Consider the following 24785-nt stretch of genomic DNA (forward strand, 5'->3'; position numbering starts at 1 on the left):
AATGGGTTTCAACTTGTCAAAGATTAAAACTGGACCTATATCTCTCACTATGCACTAAACTAAAATCGAAATGCATTAAAGATCTAAATGTTAAAATAGAAATGCTGAATTGGTTGGAACACAGGTTAGGGAGAACTCTTGAAGACACTGGTGTAGGAAAAGATTTTATGAACAAAACCTCAGTTTCCCATGAACTAGCAGAAACAATCAACAAGTGGGATCTCTTCTTATTAAAAGGCTTCTGCACAGCCAGAGAAACCACCAGGAGTGTGAAGAGACAAACCACCATGTGGGAAAAAATCTTCACCTACTGTTCCTCAGACAAAGGCCTACTATCTCAAATCTATAAAGAACTTAAAAAGATCAGACCACCCAAATTTAGAGACCCAATCCAAAATGGGCATCTGAAATGAACAGACATTTCTCAGACAAAGAAGTAGAAATAGCAAATAAACACATGAAAAAATGTTCAACATCACTAGTCATTTGAGAGATGCAAATGAAAACAATGCTGAGATTCCATCTCATTCCAGAAAGAATGGCTACTATGATGAAATCAACCAATAACGAATGCTGGTGGGGCTGTGTGGAAAGAGGAACCCTGCTCCACTGCTGGTGGGAGTGTAGACTGGTGCAAACACTGGGAAATCAATATGGAGATAACTCACAGAAGTAGGACTGGAAGTACCATTTGATCCAGCTATTCCCCTGCTGGGGATCTTCCCCAAAGAATTAAAAGAATCATACCACAGCGATATATGTGTACCCATGTTCATAGGAGCAGAATTTGTAATAGCTAAAACTTGGAAACAGCCCAAATGCCCGTCAACTGGAGACTGGATAAAGAAAATGTGTTTTTTTATAAAATGGGGTACTAGTCAGCCATAAAAAAGTGAAATTGGAGACATTTATAGATAAATTGATGCACATTGAGGCCATACTCTTAAGTGAAATAAACTGGACACACGTGTAAATACCCAATAGCTTCTCTAGTGTGAGAAACTGAAAGTGTAAATAAGGACTAAAAGGTACAATAGATAATGTGAAATAGGAAGAAAAGGGGCAAAGGGGAAGGGGAAGTGGGAGGGGTAGGGGAAAGGGAAGAAGAGAATGGAATTAATATGAGAAAATGGAAAAATGGAAAGAAAGTCTTTGTAAATAGGGATGGATGGAGGGGTTGAAGGGAGGGCAGAGGAAGGGGGAAAAATAAGAACCAAGAGAGGTTATGTAAAGGTGCAGATTTCCAATGATGAATGTCATTATATTGTATACCTAAAATATACCAAATGATTAGAATGAATAATTGATAATTTGAAATAGGAAGAAAATGTCCAAAGGCATAGTGGAAGTGGGAGGGGCAGGAGAAAGAAAGAAGGGAAAGGAAAAATTATGAGAAAAGGAAAAAGTGGAAACAAAGTTTTTGTAAATAGGGAAGGGTGGAGGTGGTGAATGGAGGGCTAGGAATGGGGAAAAAATAAGAAACAAGATACATCATGTAAAGGTACAAGTTCCCAATGAGAAATGTAAATGTATTGTATACCTAAAATGTACGACTAAAAGAATTAAAAAAAAAAAGGAATGAGAAACTAGAAACATTTATACCTAAATGGATGCATATTGATGCCATACTCTTAAGTGAAATAAATTGGACACACGTGTAAATACCGAATGGTTTCTCTGGTGTGAGAAACTGAATGTGTAAATATGTATTAAAATGATTAAAATGAAGAATTGATAATTTGAAATATTAAGAATAGTTCCAACAGAGTAGGGCAAGTGGGAGGGGAAGGGGAAAGGAAAGATTATGAGAAAAGGAAAAAATGGAAACAAAGTCTTTGTAAATAGGGAAGGGTGGAGGGGGTGAAGGGAGTACAGGGAATGGGGAAAAAATAAGAACCAAGATACAGCATGTACAGGTACAAGAACCCAATGATAAATGTAAATGTATTGTGTACCTAAAATGTACCAATAAAAGAATTTAAGCAATAAAAAATAAATTTAAACAAAAGAAGTGAGTCCTATGAAGATTCACAGACCCCCCAAGTTAATACAAATTTTAGAGTTCCTGAATTCTAGGGCATTTAAAAAAAATGATAAATTATTTTATACATCCCATCAAGAAGATTAAAATACAATACTTTGAAGGCCTGGAGGCAGCATATTTCACACAGAACGTGCCCACCGATATGAAATGCTTGCAGGGGCTCCAGAGCAGAAAATAGCTCAGGAGTAATTCTAGGCTCCAGTGCAAGCAAGATTACTGCTTGATTTATGACTCTGTGGCTCAGAAAGACTTGTGGTACAGGAGGTATCAGTGGCTGGAAGGGTGCCAGAGGGACTTTATGACAAGTGTTTTTGGTTTAATCTTAAATTATCTAGAGGGTTCTGATGCAAGGTTGTCTACACTGGAGATTCATAGCCATTGAGCAATATTTTCTTGAACACTACAGGACCTGGTAGGTGGGGTAATTTGTCCACTAACCTCATTCTTTATAGTCCCTCTCATACCAAGATAAAGAAGATGCTCTTAAAAACCTAAAAAAAGTTAAGCCAGGTGGCAGAAAGGGTTTACTGTGGTTGTTGTATGAGGTACTGACAAGATATCATGTTAGGAATAAGCATTTAATTCCTGGGCTATTGGAAGTAATATCATGAAACAACCTTCAACTAGTAGGCTTTTGGGGCCATCTTGTCAGTGGAAGAGCTTAGCTAAGTCACACCTTCTATCAGGACTTCCATACATCCAATGCTTAATCAATCTAAATATATAAAGTACAGAAACTTCTGGAAATAAATATTTTTAATATTTATTTTTGAATGGCTTCTCTTTTCTTGATACACACACATATACACATGTACATGTTATTATATATGTACCTTTATGTAAAGTATGTGTTTAGACATGTTTATGTAAAGTGTGTATATATACAACTTTACATAGTTATATATATATTAGCAAGAGTTATATATATATTAGCAAAAGTTATATCTATATTAGCAAGAAATATATATATGTTTATCTTTATTTAATGTGCTTCTGTGTTTAAATTATTAGAAACCAAGAAATTTGTCAGTGATTTCTTCCTCTGGATAAGTCATATTTTTTTCACAAATAACTCTAAAAATTTATAAATACTTGTAATAAATTTAGTTAACTTTCCCCTTCTATGGGTTTTGGAGTAATAAGTTAGTAGACATAACTTAATTATATATTATATCTATGAGAAATAATATAGGTAAATATGGGGCATGGTATCTGGTTCAAATTATTGAACTAATAATACTTGCTCTTTTCTTCCTTTTGAAGTCATATTTATGTCGTATAATATTTTTAAGAGAATATAACAATGAGACAGTATAACTGAGATATCACAAAGATAAGTATTTAGAAGCATTTTGGGAATTAGAGATTGGCAGAGAAATTAGGATAAATGCCAGAGCAGTGGTTTTTCATGCTGTACACTACACCAGTCTAGAGGGCTCCACTCCCATAGATTTGTGCAGTGTTTAAAATGCTCAAATATTCTAGGAGAACTTGGAGACAGGAACCCAAGATATACATGTGAGTAGTTTTCCCAAATGATTCATAGGAGTGCCAAATAAAGTCAACAATTTCAAAGAGCAGAAGTGGGCCTTGGGGCTCTTAACAAAACCACTAAGTAGTTGAATACTAAATAGTGGAGAGAGTTAATCTTCCTCTTTCCTACAGCTAAACAGTGAGTGACAATAGAAATTTTGTCCTGGAGGTAAAACTCTTTGTATCTGGTACAAATTAAAGAAAAACCTGCCTGGAGAAAGTGTGAGGTCCTGAGAGAGAAGCACACAGAAGACTTAAGACAAATTTTAACTACTACACAGGTGAGGTGGAAGGAGGAATTAGAATCACTCCCAGTTAGAAATTGAATCATGCTCCGTTAATATTTGTATACATGTATATATGTGTATATAGACATTATATATGTGTGTGTATGCTTATATACGTGTACATATGTGTGTATATACAAACAGATACATAAAAAACACAAACAAAACAAATACTTTTGGAAACATACAAACAACCAACATCCACATCTTGCCTCTTAATAGTGACTGGCGTTTCTGGTCAAGACAGCTTTAACCTCCATTTAGTCTTGTGTTTTTCTAAATAATATTTCCTAAAACAACCAATCATTGAATTACTTCCACTTCCGGTGAGCATGTAACCAAAACCATGGTTAAATTCTCCCAAACCATGTAACATAACCCCTAATCCTGTAGATAGTTTTTTCTAACACTCTCTTCCAAAAAATCATGAAATAGGTGATCAAAATTGAGATATGAAATAGAAAGAATTAAATGCAGGGAAATGAGACTGGTTAATTTATTACTTCATCTTTTGTGGAGAATATTACTAAAAGTTGAAGAAAGAAGACATAAAAGTTAAAAATACAATTTAAGGTTAAGTTTACTACACTAAAAACTAAAAATAAATAAGTAAAACTATTGTATTTGCAGCAGAGATAGTCTAAATAAAATGAATTCTCATTCTCTATTTAAGGAAATGAAAAGAGTTAGTTTAATATTGACAAACCAGGAAAGGGAGATACCACACAGGATTTAAAACTGGAATATTAAAATCAGTGTGATGAATATAATGAACTTTATCAATGACTGCAGAAGAAGAATAAAAATAAAACCTTGGAGAAAAGAAGATTTACCTTATATTTCGTAGACAGCTGCATGCATTTTTGACTATATGTGTCTATTACTTTTATAATTTAAATAAATAATGCTATGCCCATAATACACAGTACTTTTCAATAATTTTAAAAAAGCATGTGTACATAAGAGGAAGTGAAAAATCAAGTTTCATAGAAATATGTGTAATGTGATCTCATATTATATATATATATATATTTGTATAAAGTACATGTTACATATAAAATGCATTGTGTGTTATAGGAAATGTATATATTGTATGTCTTATTGGATATTCTTATTTAAAAACAGTCATCTCTTGGAGAGCAGATACAGTTAGCTATGGTTAGAATAGTAGCTGTGGCTATGAAGAGAAGTGAATGAATTTGATAAAGCTTTAGAAAATGTAAGGTTGAATGATTTAATAAGGGGAATAAAAGAATAGTAAGACATTAAAGAAAACTAGCATTTTGTCTTGTACACAAGATGCATAATTCCAGTAGTTAAAGGAAAACTTTTGGAAGAAGAGTAAATGTTTCCTGTTTGTCTGTTAGCAATAATGTTTAATTGTGAACAAATTAAATATCAATTTGTATATAGTGCATCTAGATGGGCATGCTCAGTAGATAATTGAATATACAGGCTTCAGTCCTAGAAAAGAAATTTAGCTTACTGATATTGATAGTTGTTCTCTTTTATGGCTTTATTAGGTAGTTGGCAGCATGGAGTATATGAGATTTCCCTGGAAGACCAGGAATAAAAGAGACACACAACCCTGAGCACATAAATATTCGAGGTTCAAATGGTATTAGCTACAGATACCTTACATGGACTAAAAGTAAGAAGAGAAAACATTTAAATCTCTAACACTTTATCAGTCAGAGGTCAGTCAGGGAAGCAGGATTTGTGCATGGATTTGACTTACCTTACTGGGAATAATGGTTAAACAATCTCTGTACAATTACTTCCGTATCCAGTGCTGGAGCTTGAAGTACACAGGGCACAGACAGGAAAGGAAAATGGATCTACAGTCAGGCAGCATAAGGAAAAGCTGAAACCTGGGAACAGGAGCTGAGTGGGCCTTTTCTTCATGAGGGCACAATGGAACTATCTAGATGGTAGCTGAAGAACCTGGTGCCCATTGTCACTGAGTTAAACACACCCTGCCCCAGGAGTCAGAGAAACTAAAGGAGGACTGGGAATATGAAGAGATTGCAAGGTAGAACCCCCACCTCAATAAGTGAGCAGCAGTTAAGGACAACATGCACGTATTACAAGTTGCCAACCTTGAACTTTGCTTAGACAAAATGGCTGCTGATTTATTCTTGCCTGCCAAATCTGCTGTTAAAACATTTCTTGGTGCCCATTTTAGCCAGAAACATCCAGAGAATTTTGGGAAATGTAGTTGAATCTGGACAAGTTGGCATTTAAAAAAAATATATAATTTATTATATTTTTTGGGGGGGGGGGCGTGTACTGGGGATCGAATTCAGGTCATTTTGCTTGTGCAGCAGGAGGCGAAACCACTGAGCTAAATCCCCGGCCCAAGTTGGCATTTTTAAAAGATGTCAAATTTAGTTACAATTTTTTAAAAATGTAAAACTGTTAGTGCCTGCATATTCTTTTGGTTCTGGTTCTTTTCTTAGCCTGTGAAATTCCCAGAATTTATCTTTGAGTACTGTTAATCTATATTTCTGAAAGAAAAAAAAAACCCCAGAAATCCAGCCACTTCACACAACTTTATATCAAACTTGAATTTCCAAGTGCACCTGATGTCATAGAGGCTTCAGGAAGTAACCTAGTGTCTCACACAAAGCTGAACAATTTTTGTTGAGTCCTGGATGAATAAATGGCTTTCTAAATTGATTTATGTTGTATTAAACTACAAAATAATGAAGGTAGTATCAAAAGTAATATGGAACAGCAACAGAGATACAGATTCCAAACCACTTTGTAAATTTTGTTTCTATTACCCTGGTCTGGGTAAATTACTTAATTATTTTCTGAGCTTTCATTCCCATGCATTTTACATTTGATTAGTGCTATTATTGCTCACAAGGTGGTTGTGAGAATAAAATATCTATCAAAATGCATATTATTTAGCTGTCACCCAACAGATATTAGATGCTACTGATAAATCTCGATATCCAACAGGAGAATATTGACCTCCTGATCTGAGACGAAACTAAGTAAAAATCAGAGGCGAGCAGGTAGAGCAGTTAGATTTGGCAGTATGTCACTGAGTAGGCATATCAGCACAGTCCAGGAGTATGGAACTGTACTTCCCTAAAAATGAATACACACATACACAGATGTATATGCAAATATATATATATATATATATGTTCTTTTTAATTTCTTCATGTTTTATTTTGCTTTTGAATCCACAGTCTCCCTTATAGCAAATCTTTAGTTTTGTCACATGTGCTACTATTGCATGGGGGATAGCAGACAGCAGGTGAGAGGGGAAATCAGTAGTGCAGAGAGGAAGCAGAGAGGCATATTTGTATATAAGTTATTATTAAGTAATGTACCGCTAATAAAAATTGAACATTAGTTAATAACTGTTTTCAGAAGGCTCCAATCTGCAAGCATGCTGTGACTTGACACTGTTACAATTGTTGCCTGATATAGACTCTTCACTACAACCACTTCAGGAGTACGGAAAAAAATGACTAAAACTAAGGGACTTAGAAACTATTTGCAAATTCTTATTTAGGTAAAAACCTTTTACCATGATCCTACTGTTGATTTTAACATGTGTATCTTTTTCGAGCCATATTTCAATGTAATGTTCATCCTATTATTTGGTGGGAATTTGTTCTGTTTTCCTCAACATCACTAACTTGCCATAGCCTTTGTTTTTGTCTACTGGTTACAAAAGCAGTATACTATTCTGTTTTTACCTTCTGTCCTTTACCTTCTTTTTCCTACCAGAATGGAAGACTCCTATCTACATAGATTTTCATGGTTGGAAATATGGGAAGACATTATGATGCTAAAAGTTTGACCTACTTTACACAAGTTTTCTAGTAACAATCACCTGCTTCTTCTTTGCTATGAAAACTTTCTTGTACCTTTATAAACCTCTTCCTATTTCACCTCTTTCAAGTATTCAGAGTTACAAAAGTGAATCACTAAAACAGAGTAGTCTATTACTACCTTAGCTACTTCAATATTACTGATGTCTAGCTTGATCTACCAATTTTATGATAAAAACCATATTTGGATTCCACTAATAATGAATTATTTAATTAAATTATGATTCTACAATTTCTAGGGTGTAATATTCATCTTGTAGATCATTTATTTTAGATAATCATAGTTTAAACCCAATGCAATTGCTCTTCAGGCTAGTGTACATAGGTCTGTGGTGTAAGTACTAACAATATGCCCCAAATACCAGATCTCTTGTTAGGGATAAAAAATAATTCAAGTTTAAAATCTTTTTAGCAAATTATTTGCCACATGGCTTTTTTCCTCTTAAAAATGGGCTGTGTAATTGCTGCCTTTCACATCTGAAATTGGCACTAATGATGGCTGATTCTCTCCCCAATTGCAGGTGTGAAAAGACCGAAGTGTGAATTAAATTCCTACCCACACACCTCACACATAAAGCTTGGCTCTCAGTACTCTTCCCAACAGACCCTGTGTCCATAATGATAAAGCATTTGTATTTCCTTCAAAGAGGAGCAGAGATGTAGGGAGACAGACAAGTTGTTTAGTTTCTCATAGACCCAAGAACCAAATTCATCTTTGACTCGCAATGTCTGTGTGTCACACTGACTCAGTGCTGTGAGACTGGCAGTGTTCCAGGCCTTTGCTTGTGGGAGTCCTGTCTTTCCCTGTAATTTAAAAAATGATCCCAGGTAAGAATAATGAAGCAGCTATGAAATCATAGTGTGTCCTTTGAAGCAACTCCAAGTCTGTCATGTAGTTTTAAAACAACACAGTCTGCAACTTGCTTTGTGAGAGGTAATATTTGAAAATCAATGACATTTGAAAATGCTATTACAATATCGTAGAAATGGAAAATTTGCAGTTATTAGGATGAGGGGGAGGCTAAATACAATCATCCAATAAATAGTATCAATTATCAAGGATTTAGGGAATCCTAAAAGAATACAGAAAATCAGAATTCTTACCATATTAACATCCAAGAAATGTTTTTGAGATAAGTTGCTGTTGAGCTAAAGGCCTCATTAAATTCCCTCACATTGAAGTTGACTACAAACGATTGTTATGTTTCCCTCTTTCAAAATTAGGTCAGACTCCAGTATGCTTTGCTTCGTTTAAATTCCAGTCATGAGGCCCATTATGAGAAAAACATAGATTTGGCATTTTCTCTTTCTGAAAGTTCATTTATCTACATACTCTATTTTTTTAACTGATACTACAGAGCAAATTTAATTTATGTAAGTTACAAACTATCTCCATATTGTAGCCATTTCAGCCAGTTCAATCTATGTTGCCTGTCACATACATGAACAAAGTCCATTTAAGGTTCAAACTTTTGAGGCCATCATCCCAAAATATTGCAAAAGACTACACAGAAACACTGAAAGAAAAATCTCATGTATTTCCCACATTTGAAATTTTAAAATTAGGCATATATAATTTTAACTTAAGTCTACACATTTTTAAATTAGGTTATACAAATATCATTTGCAGAAGAAAAGAAACAGGACTCCTCTTCTCACTGGTGAACACACACGAGTTGCTTAGCCATTGAACACTGATGCCACGTAGACAGAAACTCTGGGATTACAGAAGTGCACATACCAATAACCATGCTTACTCCAAAGTAGCACTTTACAGACAGTAAGCAACTTATAAATACTTGTAATTAAGAATTGAGAAGCTGTTTTTTAAGAACAAGTAAATAAATATCACAATTTCTCCCATTTTTTAATTTACATTATAGTTGGGTTTTGAAATCTTTGGGAAGCAGTTTAGTTTTTAATCTATTACTTTTCCGGTGATATTCAGGAGGGAAAAAATTTCTCAATTTTTTTTACTTAAAATAGAAGCAACACTTCTGAGTGTGTCTAGGTACTTTAACATTTCAACATCATTAAGCAAAAAGTATTGACCCTGTCTTCTGACTTGGTGTTCTTAACAAAAATTTATTTACCACATTGTAGTCTCCAGAATTTCTATCCACATGGAAATTTTATACTTAGAAAAGTTAATTATAATGTTATTGAAAAGTATATTTATCACATAATAGTCAACATTTTCTAGAATGGTTGATGATGTGTAGGAAAGTAGAAGAAAGGATCGGAGGAACAAATTCTGCATGTGAGAAAGTATGCAGGGGTATGTGTGGGAGTTCTAATCCACTTAGCACATCTAAAATCACTATCACTTGAAAAGCTGTGCAAAGAGTGTCTCCTGAAAACTCAATATCCCTTTCTACAATATATTCTGTCACTCTTGAAGTACTGCAGAAAAAAAGTAGGTGGACATAGAAAACTCTAGAAAGTAATCTTACCCTCATCTAGACTTGTGTGGTTTCTTGTGAAGGTGATAGAGTTTCTCTATTTTTGACAGGAAAATGTGATTGTGGGAAGCATAGACTATACTATTTTAGCTCAGAGACTCAATCAACATCTTAAAATTTCTTTTATTTTTCTGTTTTTTCATGACACTTAAACTCCATTGAATTCTTAAGTAGCAAATGAATACACTTTACACACACCTCCACCCTGACCATTCCACATCTTCCACATCTAATTTCAGTGTTTTTCACTATTCCTGAAATCATTTTTCATACAAATACTACACATCCATACAAGGACCTAGCCAAGAATATAACTCTGATATGCAAATCAACCAATTCAGAGCTTAACTTCTCCATTGGTCCATATATCCCAGCAGCAATATTCCTGTGCCTTAATTTTCCTGGGACCAGTTATCAAGCAATGAGAGGTCACCTTATAGTCCAAAGACCATTGAAATTATTCAAAATAACCACCCTAAACTATTTATCCTGTCCTGCCTGATTTCTCCATCAAAGCCCAATAAAGATAGTGATCTAAGCCTTGCCCTTGCTCCTGTCTTCTGCCTCTTGACCACTTTGATGTCTTTCCCATGTGACCCTGTATGGCATACCATGAATCCTTCTCTACCATTTGAAAATTATTGAATAAACTTTTCCTCCAGAGCTTCTCCCATGTCTCCTCTTGTGCCCATAGTTGGCTGACCACCCTACGAAAGAATACAAAACATACTTTTACACATACATATATACTCATGCACATACAAGTCTACAGGCTATTTTTTAAAAATTGAATCATATTCAAAATTTTCCATTCCATCTTTTTCCTAATAAGTATCATATGTGGCTATTCATATCTTCATATATCTTTTCAATAACTGGGTATTTCCTACCACTCTGTGTACTGACATGATACATGTGTGCATAGATATCTTTAGTTTGAACTTTCACGTATGCTCTCCACACATTTCTACTGTGCCCTAAGAAGGCACACTCCCTTGGTTTCCCTTGCCCTCTGATTGACAAATAGGAAGCCCTTCTCAAAGGTTAATGTATAGGAGAAGGATGCAGACTGAGTATTTAGTCCATGGTTCCCCTTATGTACTTTTGACACAGCAACTATGTCTCTGAACTGATGACTATTTCTTTTCTCAAGAGGATCTTCTCTACATTCTCCTTGTGAGCTTTGGTCACAGAAAAATCTGTGAGGGAGGATAACAAGTCCATTGCCATTTAAATTCAGTTATTGAAATAACCAGGTGTTTTTCTTATATTCTCAATATACCTTTAAAATAGTCTGTCAGTAAACAGATCATTTTCAAATTATCATGAAATCTCTGTTTTTTTGAGACTCAGGATGATAAAAATTATTTAGTTTTTCCCTGCTGATAATCATTCAGTTTGTTTTCAGTATTTTTGCCAAAATAAACATCATTCTACATATACTCTTAAGTACTGCTTTAATTTCCTAAGATATTTGCCAAAAATATGAATGAACATTCATTCAGAAGTTAAGTGCATTTTTAATATTTATAGATATTTCCAGATAATTTTTAAAAGGTTTGAGGCAATTCACACTTGTTCTTACCATTTAATTATGTATTAAATTGTTTGATTTTTTTTAACAAGCAATTTTAAGTGCTTCCTACATCCTAGACATTCTATAAAGGGTTTAACAAATATTAACTAATGTAATATAGCATATAAGGTTTCCCATTTCCATATTTCCTCACCATTAATATATAATATATATGTTCATTATTCCTTTAAAATTTCTCCAGTCCAATATGTGCAAAAAAAGGGTATCTCATCATTTAAATTTGTATTTACTTGACCATTAGTGTGACTGTCTATGTATCAATCATCTACCTTGTCTAATTCCATTTCCTCTCTCATGAATTGTCTATTCATATTCTTTTCCTTTCATTAGTTGTTTATATTAATGAGACAAATTACACTGGTAGGATTTGGATGATTGTTAGCAACTCACAAAATGTAATAGGCCTTAAAATAGCTTACAATTTTCAGATTAAATAATTCTATAAACACAATGAGAAATCATATGTTATTTAACTATGGTAAGATATATGCCGCTATTATCCACAGCCAGCACTTATGTAGTAGAGTGTGATCAGAAGGAGTGATTTATATTTCAGTTATAGATCTGGAACATTTGTAGGTTCAGAAACTGTAAAAGATGCTTTTCTAAGAAGTGGCTTATGAAGTAACTGATTATGGTTAATAGGCATCTGAAATGTATAAATGTGAGTTGACCATATTTTTAAAGGCCTGAGAAAATTTTGAGTAAAAAATTCTTTAATTTTATAAATCAAGACTACATCTCTTCGTAACCCATCAGACCACAGGTACTTATGAAGAAAAAAAATCTGCAGTTAACAAAGAGTAAAGATCTTACTGATTTTAACTCTTTGTTTCTTATCACCCAAATGGGAAAATTATACACAAGGTAGGGCAGTAGTGATGATGAGATAATGGAGGTTCAAGTATTAGAAAACTCTAATCCACAATACTTTAGAGGAAAAACTCTTTTCAAAACCCAGATGCTCTGACTTTCCTGTCTCATGCTGTTTGTGTTCTCTGGACTCTAGAGAATCCTACCCACAGTATTCTGTATATCAATTTAAAAAACTGAATCATATTCAAAATTTTCCATTCCATCTTTTTCCTAATAAATATCATATGTGGCCATTCATATATTCACATATTTTTTCAATAACTGTGTATTATTTCCTACTACTTAGTATTGACATGAGTATTGACAACTTAGACAAAAACATGACAAGTAATTATCCTTGTAATGTTTAGTTTTCATGAACTTAGAAACTGTTAAATTTACAAATACCAAGCTTTTCTTTTCTTTTTTATACAGGGTTCAACAACAGAGATAGCAGTCAAAACAAGCATCTAATATTCTTAGCTAAAATGTGCCACATGAAAAATAACTCCTTTCCAGGGGAAAACTCAAGTCTGTGTGTTTGCTCACACATCAAACATATTTTTTCCCACCATCATCCTGCAACACTACATAATGCATCTGGATGACAATAATGCAAAAACTCCAACCCTGCTAAGAATAAATTATACTCAACAACTGTGGGTAATAGTAATGCACAGCCACATAAAGAACTACATCTGATGACAGACTCACAAAGCTATTCCTAATACCAAATATGAATACAAACAAATGGTTTGATTTCAATTTTTAAACTACAAAGCAGTCAGCTTTTGTTACATATGCACTCTAGTATATGGCTCTATTTGATGATAAGAAAAATCATTTTTCTATTGTAATTCCTGAGGGCAAATTTAAAGATCTATATAACTCTGAGCCAAGCATGGTGGTTCACACCTATAATCATAGTACTCAGGAGGCTGAGATAGGAGTTCCAAAACCAACTTGGACTAAATAGTGAGTTCAAGGCCAGCCTGAACCATATAAGAAGACCCTGTCTCAAAAAAATAAAACCAAACCAAACCAAAAAAATCTACTTAACTCAAATATACATAGGAATGTTCATCTTATTTATGAATATTAAATTTAATTATAAAATAAATATGAACTGTAAATATATTCTATGCAGGGAATGAAGGATATTTTATTGATCTATGTTTACCTAAAACCTGTTATCAGTTCCAGTTCTGGCTAAGATGGAATCAGCACATTCCCCAAGAATGTACCTAAACTTTTTGGATTGAATGGAGAAGACCTCAGAGAACTGTGGAAAATAAATGAAAGCTGACAGATTGAAGAAGGAAAGCAAATTTGATATACTACCAAAGTGGAGGTGAGTTTGCCATTTCATTTTTCTTCTGGTAGCTCCCAGGCTTGACTCACAGGAATCCTGGGACTCGCAATTCTTCACTTTGTACAGAAAAAAGAGCAGCAAAGGAATGCCTCTGTTTCTCATGTGGGTACTCAAAAAGGAAGACCTGAGGGTTAGAGAGAGAATTAATTAAACATCCTGTGTTTTGCTTCATTTACTCTTTCTTGTTCTGGCCCTCACGCTTTCTCAGGGCAATGGGACAGCAGTGACACTAACAGTTTAAAGAAACACATTAAACTCTAAAGCAGTTAAACTCATCTTACCATTTAGAGGAATTTTGGTTCTAAGACCATGGAAAAGAATCTCCATTGTTTTATTTTATGTGTATATCTTTGCTTTTTCTGTATACCTTTGCCACTTGGTTTCAAAGGCAGTTACTGAAAGTGTGCAAAGGAGTGGGGAAAATAAAACTCTGAATTTCCAGGCAGAGATGTGGAACCAAGTAAGCTGAGAGGTGAAAAGTATCACAGACTTACAGATGTGACAGAGGAAACATAACTCATCAGGAATGCAAGGTTGGCTCACTATTCAAATATTAGTTAAAGATCAAGGAATACAAAGGAGATGATATTTCCAATTGATGCATAATTTTTTTGCAAAATGCAATGTTCATTCAGGATAAAAATTCTGAGCCAACTGGAATAGTAATGAACATCTTTTAACAAATAGCCATAATCTATTAAAAATCCCACAGGCAATACTGTGCTTAAGGATGAAAAAATTCAATGCTTTTTATATAAGATCAGGAATAAGGCAAGAATGTATATGCTAGTCACTTGTATCTTATGTAGTCCTAGATAGAAAGAAAGAAAACAATATAGAACCAATTTACTAGAAAGAATCAAATTATTGGTACTGCCTGTATAGAATAGCCAAAGAAAAAATAAAGACATTAAGAGCTAACAAGTGGATCAAAGAATACAATATGGTCATATGTAATTCAATCATATTTATATTTACCAAATTACTTCCAAAACAAAGCATTCTTGAACCAAGATACCACTTTACTGAAAATTAAAAAGAATTGACAAAAGTATTCAAAGACATCACATATAATGTATTTAGAAGACTCAATATACAAAATTTTCCCAAATTTGCCTGTATTACAGTAAAAATCCTAACAATGTTTTCTTTTTCTTACAGAGAAAAAGATTCTAAAATTTATATAAATTGTATCTAAAGAACTTGCACAGCTTTTGGGAGCAAAAAATAAATTTGTAGCACTCATATTACCCTAAGAGTTGTTATAAAGCTTTAGTAATCTGGAAGGTATAGTAGGAGCAAATGAATAAACATGGATCAAAGAAATGTAATAAAGTTTCCAGAAAAGGACTGAAGGACATATGACCCATTGAGTTTGACAAAGACACAGAGGCAAATGGAGCAAGAATAACCTTTTAAAAATGATATTCAACAGATTAAACATCTGTTCATAAAAGAAGAAAAAAAAACGTAAATCTACCTCACACCTTAAAAAGCTTAACACAAAATGGATCATAGAGCTAAATGTAAAATGTGAGGGCTATTCCATTTTTGAATAAAATTGAGCTGTAAAAGGAATTCTTGGAAGTAACATCAAAAGTATTATTGACAACAGCAAAAAATAATGAAGTGGATTTCCACTAATGTTAAATGAAATTATAATCATGTGAAAGAAACTATTAATACAATGATGACAAGTCACAGACTGACAGAAATTATCATAAATCATAAAAACTCAAAAAAATTCAGCAACAACAAAACAATTAAGACCAAATAATAGAAAAAATTATTTTTGAACATTTTACCAAAGAAGAGATGGAGTTGGCAAATGTACAAAAATATATTTAACCTTATCAGACACTGGGAAATCTACAATGAGATATCACTATGTAGCAATAAAAAGGCAAACAGTGACAATAATTTTTAAAAAATCAATGCCTAGGGTTGGCAAGGATGTGGGGCACCTAGAACTTCTGTACATTGCCAGTGCAAAGGAAAAATGGGCGCATTACTTTGGAAAAGAGTTTTGCAGTATCTTGTGAAGTTAAATCTAACTTTATAATGTGATCCAGCAATCCATCTTCTACTTTTTTTTTGTTTTTCTTTTTTTTTTCCCCATTAACTTTATTGGTACATTTTAGGTATAAAATACAGTTACATTCATCATTGGGATCTTGTACCATTACATGAGTTTCTTGCTTCTTATGTTTTTCCCCTTCCCTTGCCCTTCCTTCACCCCCTCCACCCTTCCCTATTTGCAAAGATCTTGCTTCCATTTGTTTCCTCTTATATTTTTTCCTTTCCCTCTTTTCCCTTCCCCTACCCCTCCCAATTCCTCTGCTCTTTTAGACCTTTTCTTCCTGTTACACAATATCAGATATACATTTTTAAAATTACAATATCAAGATCTAGGAGACATTACCACAGATTTTACAGAATTTAAAAGGATATAGAAAGCATATTACAAAAAGTCTTTTTTGAAATAAATTTGACAACTTCTAAGAAGTAACTTAGAAGACAAATTAATAAAACTAACTGGAGGAAATATAAAATTTGAATAGCACCTATTAAAGAAAGTATATTCCTAGCTTGAAAACCTACTTATATGACAACAGCAGGCTCATTAACATTTTAACTGATAAATTATATCAAACATTTAAAGCAGAAAAAAGAAGGAACACTTCTCCCCTCATTTTAAGGAACTCAACAGTGTGCTAATCCTAAAATTGGATAAAGATAATAGAAGAAAAAAGTATGAACATAAATAGAAATTTGTTTAACAAAACAAACTGTGAGAAGTCAGATCTGGCAGTATGTAGAAAGTGGTTTTGTTATAGGGATGGCAGTGTTGGTTCAGCATTGGAAGATCCACCCCCAAGAGTCATCATTTTAACAGAGGAAAGGAAAAAGCCATATGATCCTGTCACTAGTTGGAGAAAAAGTATTGGACTAAATTCCACAGCTGTTCATGGTAAAAGCTATCAGAGCCTAGAAGTAGAACAGAAACTTCTCAACAGATTAAAGACATGTACTCCATACTTCCAGTGAGAACGCCTTGTATGAATGGAGAAGATACAATGCTTTCTCCTTAAGGTGGGGAACAAGGGCAGATATGCTTACTCTTTGTCTGTCCATTAAACTTTGAAAGCTGGTCCCCACCACAATAGTCTAGCAATAAAATGACACAACTAGGATAGGATTAGCACGGCAGAAGCAAAATCTTTATATGCAGATGAAATGATCATCTACAGAGAAAAAACTAAGAAATCTCTAGGAGCCCCTAGAACTTGTATTTGAATTTAGCAGGATTAGAAAACACAAGGTATATATAAAAATCCAGGTCTGTGTATACTTGCTACAAATGAAGAATTGAATATTGAAATTTAAAAGTTATGTAGGAGTACAAAGGACCCAGAAAAGCCAAAAACAAAAACAAAAACAAAAACAGTGTTGGAAAACGTTTAGCACTCAATTTTAAGACTTCTTCTAAAGCTACAGTAATCAAGGCAGTGTTGGTGTAAGGAAAGACATATAGATCATTTGAATAAAACAGAGAATCTAGAAATAGAACCACACATATATGGTTCACTGAGATTTGAAAGATTATTTAACATTATCATTTTATATAATATAAACTCAATTCAAGAGCTGAGGAAGAGATAGTGTCTTCAGCAAATGGCACTAGAACACCTGGTATCCATATATAAAAAATTAACCTCAACCCTTTTTTTCCATACATGAAAATAACATGAATGGATCTATGAACCTAAATAAGAAAGCCTAAAAGTATAAAACTTTAAGAAGAAATTGTAAGGGAAAACATTTATGAATTCAGGGTAGGCAAGAACTACCTAGGATACAAAAAACATGTTGTATAAAAGAAAAAAATTGATGAATGAGATTCTGTCAAAATTTAGAACTTTAAATGACATCATTAAAATGGAAAGTAGTTCTTAAACAGACCATATTTACAATGCATATAACCTATGACCAGAATATATAAAGAATTTTTAGAGCTCATTAATAGACAACCCAATTAAAATGTAGAGAGAAGAAGATAATAAATAGCCAGTATAGCACAAGGAATGGTGTGCAACTCTAGAATCAGAAAAATACTAATCAGTACAATAATAAGATTGAATTATACACTCATTAGGGAGATGAAGCTCAAAGTTTTAAAAGCCTTGTCATGACTTTTTCTTTTTGTTGGATTCTCCCCCTTTACGTTTAATTTGTCATGCCCAATGGATTTATTCTGCTGGGTTTCCTGGGGTTGTGATCCTCATTGTCTTTTTCCTAGGGTATTGTCTAAACTTTTTTGGAGTGCGGGTTTGGTATTCATAAAGTTCCTGAGGTGCTCTTTATCATGAAAGTATCTTATTTCTCCATCAGTTTTGAAAGATAGTTTTGAAGGGTACATCAATCTGGGTTGGAGGCTGTTTTCCTTTAGGGCTTCAAATACATCAGTCTAAGCTCTTCTTGTCTTGAGGGTTTGCATTGAGAAGTCTGCTGTGATTCTGATGGGCTTTCCTTTGTATGTGATTTGTTTCTTTTCTCTCACTGCTTGTAGAATTTTGTTCTTCTGTTGGATTTCTGGAATCCTAACTATTATATGCCTATGTGTAGATTTTTTTTGATAAAGGCTAGCTGGAGTCCTATATGCCTCACTTATCTGTCTGTCAAGTTCTTTTCCCCTCCTTGGGAAGTTTTCTGCCATCACTTCTGTGAAGAGTTTTTTTATGTCATCTGCACTCTCTCCTCTTTTTTCATTGACTCCAATCAGTCTTATGTTATTCTTCTTTGCATCATCTAGCAGCTGCTGGATTAATTTCTCATGTTCCCTTACAATTTTAAAGAAATTTTTCTTTTTCCTCCTCACTAATTGCAATCTTATCTTCTATATGTGAGATTCTATCCTCACATTGGTTCATTCTGTGATGCAGACTTTCCATGGAGTTTTTAATCTCTTGGAAATCTGTTTGTATCTGTTTAATGGATTCCATTTGTTTCCTATGTTGGGATTCCATCATGTTCCTCAGATCCTCTATTTGTTTATCTGTGTCCTCTCTAGATTTATTAATCATGTCTTGCACCATGAGCAAAATCTTTGCTGTTATCTGAGTAATTATTTCTGATTTCATTTTTCCCAGATCCTCTTTTGTTGCCAGTTCAGAGAGTCCAGGTGGTTGAGTATCAGAGTGTTCCATCTCATTTCCCTTTGAGGTTGCTGTATGTGATCCAGAAGTCTGTTTTTGAGGCTTGTTTATGTTTCTTCTCATTTCTATGGGGGTGGGGGGTGCTTCTGCCACCCACGCAGCTCAGCTTCTTTGCCCTAGGAGCTTGGGATGGCAGTGGAGGAGCTTCCTTCCAGGTGTGGGGACTGGCTCAGCTTCTCTGCTCTAGGAGCTTGGGATGGCTGTGGGGGAGCTTCCTTCCAGGTGCTGGGACTGGCTCAGCTTCTCTGCCCTAGGAGCCTGGGATGGAGGCGGGGAGCTTCCTTCCAGGTGCTGGGACCGGCTGAGCTTCACTCTACCTTCTAATTATTTGCCATAAAGAAAAATAAACATGTTCACATTAATGTATGAACACAAATGCTTATCACTTCTTTATGTACAATTGCTAAAATTTTTAAAGAATCAAAATTCCCTCCTTTGTTTCTAGATAAGCATGTAATGAATACTCATTAATGAATACTCTGATGTAATTGAATACTCTGAACAACAAAGAGAAAAAAACTATTGACACATTAACATGCAAATGTCAAAAATATACTGATTCAGAGAAGACAGCCTCAAAAAATTCCATTAAAATTCAAAACTGTAAAGATGAGCAGCAAATACATGATTGCCTGAGCTTGATTATAAATATCAAGACAGTTATTTTGGATTAATAAAAATACATATCCTAATTTTTTTTTTTTTTGGTACTGGGGATCGAACTTGGGATGCTAGCAAGGCAGGTGGCAGAACCACTGAGCTAAATCCCCAGCCCTGTATCCTGATTATACTAGTGATTACACAAATCTGTATATGTCATAAATCTCATTAAATTAGAGAAAAAATAAGGTCAATTTTATGTATATATTTATAAAACAAAAATAAAAATCTTTTAACAATTTTGTTACCTTATTATACTGTCACTTTAAAAAACTACATAGATATAAACAATGCTAATCTCAAAGCCAAAAGAAAACAATTAAAGTTGTGTGATGTATTTTAAAACGTAGTAATTATTGCACAGTATATTTTCTACAAGTGGAATGTTTTCTGTCATCCTATAAACTTAAGATTTCTCTGAGATGAATTAAGTATTGTCAAAACAACTAACTCTCAATTAATACATCAATATATCAATGTCAGTGCTATCACTGACAAGTGCATTTAGTATGTCTGAAATTATCTTTCCTAACATTAAATTTTTTAGAAGAGGAACAGTAACAATAATTTATTGAATTATAGGAAACTATGTAGAAATACTTTTCACCATTATATATACTTATAAGAATTGAAAAAAATATTATAATAAAGATTTAAACTTTCTCTTAACTTAATTTGATCCCCTGTTCGGTCAATGAGTGGGATTTGAATTTCAATTGAGTAATACTCAGTCCTATTTGGAATTTAGAGAATTCAATCTATACTTAAATTTGCAACTTCTACTTATTGCTGTGGTCATCTTTTTGATGTTTCGATTTGGACTGGTTATAGCCCCCCATTATTCAACTAAATACCAATCACACAGTTAGTGTTAAGATATTCTACAGATGAGCTTAAAATTTACAACAGTGGACTTGAAAAAAATAGAAATCACATTAGATGACCCAGATGATCCTGCTTCAATCAGGTAAGGGACTAAAAAGTGTGCTGAGGCCTCACTAATGAAGAGGAAATTTTATGGACAGCATCCTGTTCTGTGCCTGAGAATTCCAGCCTACCCTACCTTTAGCCTGCTCTAAAAATATCAGACATGCTAATCAGTCTTCTAAATGGTGTAAACCAGTTCCCTATGGTAAATCTTTAAATTTCTATAGCCTACTGATTCTGTTTCTTTAGTTTAACTTTGACAAGTGCAATTACCTGGTCTGTAATTCTAAATAAAATATTAACCAATGAAATAGAATTTAAATATATTAAACTGTATTTCCTACATCACTGAACACCCTATAATATTTTGGGAATTAATTTGGAGATTATATTCTGTTACATAGAAGATAGCCTATCACTTTTGTGAATATTTATTATATGTAAGGACTATTTTTTTTTGCAGTAATTTCATTTCAGCTTGTTTAACATTGTTTGTCTTCAAGTTTGATACTTTGGATGCCTATATAAAAGTACTTGATACAAATCTACAGATGTAAATTAATATTAATTTATTAAATTTTTATTTATTGGTAATTTGGCTCCTAAATACATGTGATACAAATTTTTATTCACAACAAGGAAACTTGAAAAGTAAGTGTATTTGTAATATTTCAGAAGGATAGCATGGCACTTATCTGTCCCTTGCCAACCCCACCATAGCCAAACACCTGAGATGATGCTAAATTTTGTTCACAAGATATTTTCCCGGAAGAGTTTAACCACAAGTATTTACAGAGGTCTCCTTGGAAAACTTGTTTTTACTTTCGCTTAGCAAAGTACCACAATTATGCCTCAGTGTCTATCATTTTAGAAATGGTGATATTATTCAACTACAGCCAGCTCTTTCCAAAGCATTTAAAAATGGATAATGGCATATTCTAGTGAGGTTTTCACTTTTATTATCTCAAGGCTATTTGTGATTTTACAATAGTCTCAAATTAAATAGGATTTTCTTAGGACTTTCCATCATAAGTCATTTTCAAAAGCCACATTTTAGTTAAAAATTCTCTCTACTAGTTACACCAATATTTATTATTGTTTCCTGCATACGTGGAGCATATAGTTGAGAAGGATGAGTCTACTGTGTGCTGATGAGAGCAGGATGGCAGCAAGTCTCCTAAATTACTGAAGTGCTGCCCCTACCAGTTTTATATGATTCGCAGGCAAGAGTTTTATGATATAAACCCAGAAGTGTTTCTCTCTTACTTTAAACCTTAAGATTCATATTTCTGATATGGTGTGGTGATGACAGTTCAAGATTTTAAGATCTAGAGTTTTCATTATAGAGCTAAAAACAGTCTTGAGAGCAATGCTGGAGGACACTGAATGAGTGTTAAAAATAAATCACGTGGTGGTACTCTGATAAATATCTAAACATTTAATATCAAGATATTGTATCTGAGTTTTCAAATGCTATTGCAGGAATATCATCAATACTGCCATATGCTATTTTTTAAAAAGTTATCATTTCATCAAATTAGTAGCTGTATACTTAAATTATGTGTTTCAGGTGACTTGCTGTTTGCCTTTGGGACTCAGAGAGATACTGTTGCCTGCATTAGGAATATAAAAATGATTAGTAGAATAGTGAGATTTTTTACTCAACTCAGAAGCTTAGGGGATTTCAAGTTCAGCCAGAAGCAGTCTTTTCAGCTGAACAACTTAACAGTCAAATTCAGCAAGATAAATTTCTTGCTAACTGACTTCTGTATATACTATTATTTTTTTCATTACATCTTCAGTTTAAAGAGATACAAAAAACATTAGGGAGACATATGAAATATATTTTCCAAAATAGTCAAAGAGCTCCTTCTTTCAAACATTTGCTTATGCCATCTGAAGCTATCAAAGTCTTTTAACATTACTTTTCAATTATACAGATGAGATGAAATACCAATCATCAAAACCCACTCTTTCCTGACCCTCTACCCCTATCTGAAATAGTTCAGATGATGGAAATGTTCTTTTATTTTGAAACATATGAACTACTTGTAAATATTTATTGTTGTGGAGGATTGCACAGAAGGATGGTAGTATCAAGGAATTTACTGAAAGTAGGCATCTTTTGCAAGTCAGGCAAGATATCCCAGAGGAGTCAGGCTTGATAGAAATTGCATAGGTACGAAAGATAAAACATATTTTAACAGACAGCAATAATCTTTTTAAAATTCCCAAAGATGATACCAGGCTTAATGGTGAAAATGTAATTGTTTTTTCTATAAGATCAGGGAAAAGGCAAGAATATATATTCCAACTATTTCTACCTTATGTTTCTTTTATCATAGGTGTCACAAACTTAGTACTCTACAGAGTATAGGGACATGTGTACTATAATGTAGGGATGAACAAAAACTCTAACTGAAAACTTGCCTCCATGGTGACATTCAAAGTAAAAATGAAGAGCTTTTTGGACACTTCTAATTCTATATAAGATGAAACAATTTACAGGAAGCTAACTGTGCCAGTATGAACACTTAGAAATATCAGAAAAATTTAAAAAATCATATTTAACTGTATTAAGAAGCTGTAGGTGCAAGGAGGATTCAAGAGACCAAATTTTAAGAGTAAGTTCAAAAAAATATTCATAGGTGATCTAAGAATTTGTAGTTGTCATTTTCCTTGAAGTATGTGCTAATTTTGAGTACGTTCCAGATCCTGATGATCTGAGTTTCCTTCTCAAGAGAGGACCAACACCATGGGACAGACAAGCCAAAAGAACTTTTAGCAGTCATCCATGGTTGTGGACTTAAATTGCTTAAAACCCATGACATGGTTCTCTCCTATGGATATAGCTTAATTTATAGAGGGCAGAGTGGATGATTGAGGAATTAAGTTGAAATTTTTAGAAAATAATGGTAGAAATACAGAAGTCTCCTTGCTAGAAAAAATTATGATGACAATATGATTGTTGAAGGTTCTAGAGAGAGTGCTGAATTAATACTGTGAATGAAGCATTAGCTTTCCTTCCAGGGATTTTCCCCATGTATTTTGAATACAGTGAATTGTTTGGGGGAAATGATAAGAAAGAGTACAACTATTGGCTAGTGAACAACCAGACTTCCTCTCATGATATTTAGCATTGAAAAACTGCACAGATGAAGGTTAAACTGAAAATCTCTAGAAGCAGAATGGAAATTCTTATGCTCCCAGCAGTGAGATACTTGCTTACACAGCCCTAAATTAAAAGATCCTTCTGTGGTACACACAAATAATAGAGACAAAGTAGAGATCGACTGAATCTTAACAAATATTCAATGCAGTTTTCTCCTGGTTCTGTTTCTTATTTGATTAAAGTAATCACTCCATTTGTTTCATTCTTTGGTGAAAAATAATGTCTATAATCTTTTTTTCCTTTTTAAAAATGATTAAATTTTTATTAGTATATTTTGAAGTACATAATGATTACATTCATTGTGGGGAGTTGGTACTTGCATATAATACATCTTAATTGTTTTTAATTCCTCTTTTCCTCCCCTGCTTCTCATCCACTTCCTCTCTTTCCCTACATCACTAGATTTCCTCCACATTTGCAAATGTTCCCTATTATTTTTCTTTCATTTTGCACTTTATTTATACTTTGGGTTTCTCATATAAGAGAAACTATGCAATATTTAAGCTTGTGTGTATGATTTATTTCACCTAACATTATTGTCTCAAAATGCATCCATTTTCTACAAATGACTCAAGTTTATCCTTCTTCATGGAAAAGTAGGACTCTATTGTATACAAATACCACATTTTCTTTTTCCTTTATCTGTTGGTGAATAAATAGCTTTTTTCCAACATTTAGCTATTATAATTTCTGCTGCTATAAACATGAACATACATGTATCACTATAATATGATATCTTTAACTTTCAGGAAGATGGCATTTATAATCTCAACATTTATGGTTTCTACATTATTCATAAAAAATCA

At 33.5% G+C, this 24785-nt stretch overlaps 1 long non-coding RNA gene across 1 annotated transcript in view; it reads left to right on the forward strand.

Annotated features, from left to right (window-relative positions):
* LOC147829936 (uncharacterized) overlaps positions 1-24785 on the forward strand; it is a 118401-nt gene that overhangs the window by 56439 nt on the left and 37177 nt on the right. The window contains exon 2 of the long non-coding RNA XR_015446690.1: positions 13830-13983. This is a non-coding gene — a long non-coding RNA (uncharacterized LOC147829936). The remainder of the gene's footprint in view (positions 1-13829; positions 13984-24785) is intronic.

Source organism: Heterocephalus glaber, unplaced genomic scaffold, assembly GCF_053883595.1.
Source record: "Heterocephalus glaber isolate CG9 unplaced genomic scaffold, H.glaber_assembly_v1.0 deba00000347, whole genome shotgun sequence".
In the NCBI taxonomy this organism is placed as follows: domain Eukaryota; kingdom Metazoa; phylum Chordata; class Mammalia; order Rodentia; family Bathyergidae; genus Heterocephalus; species Heterocephalus glaber.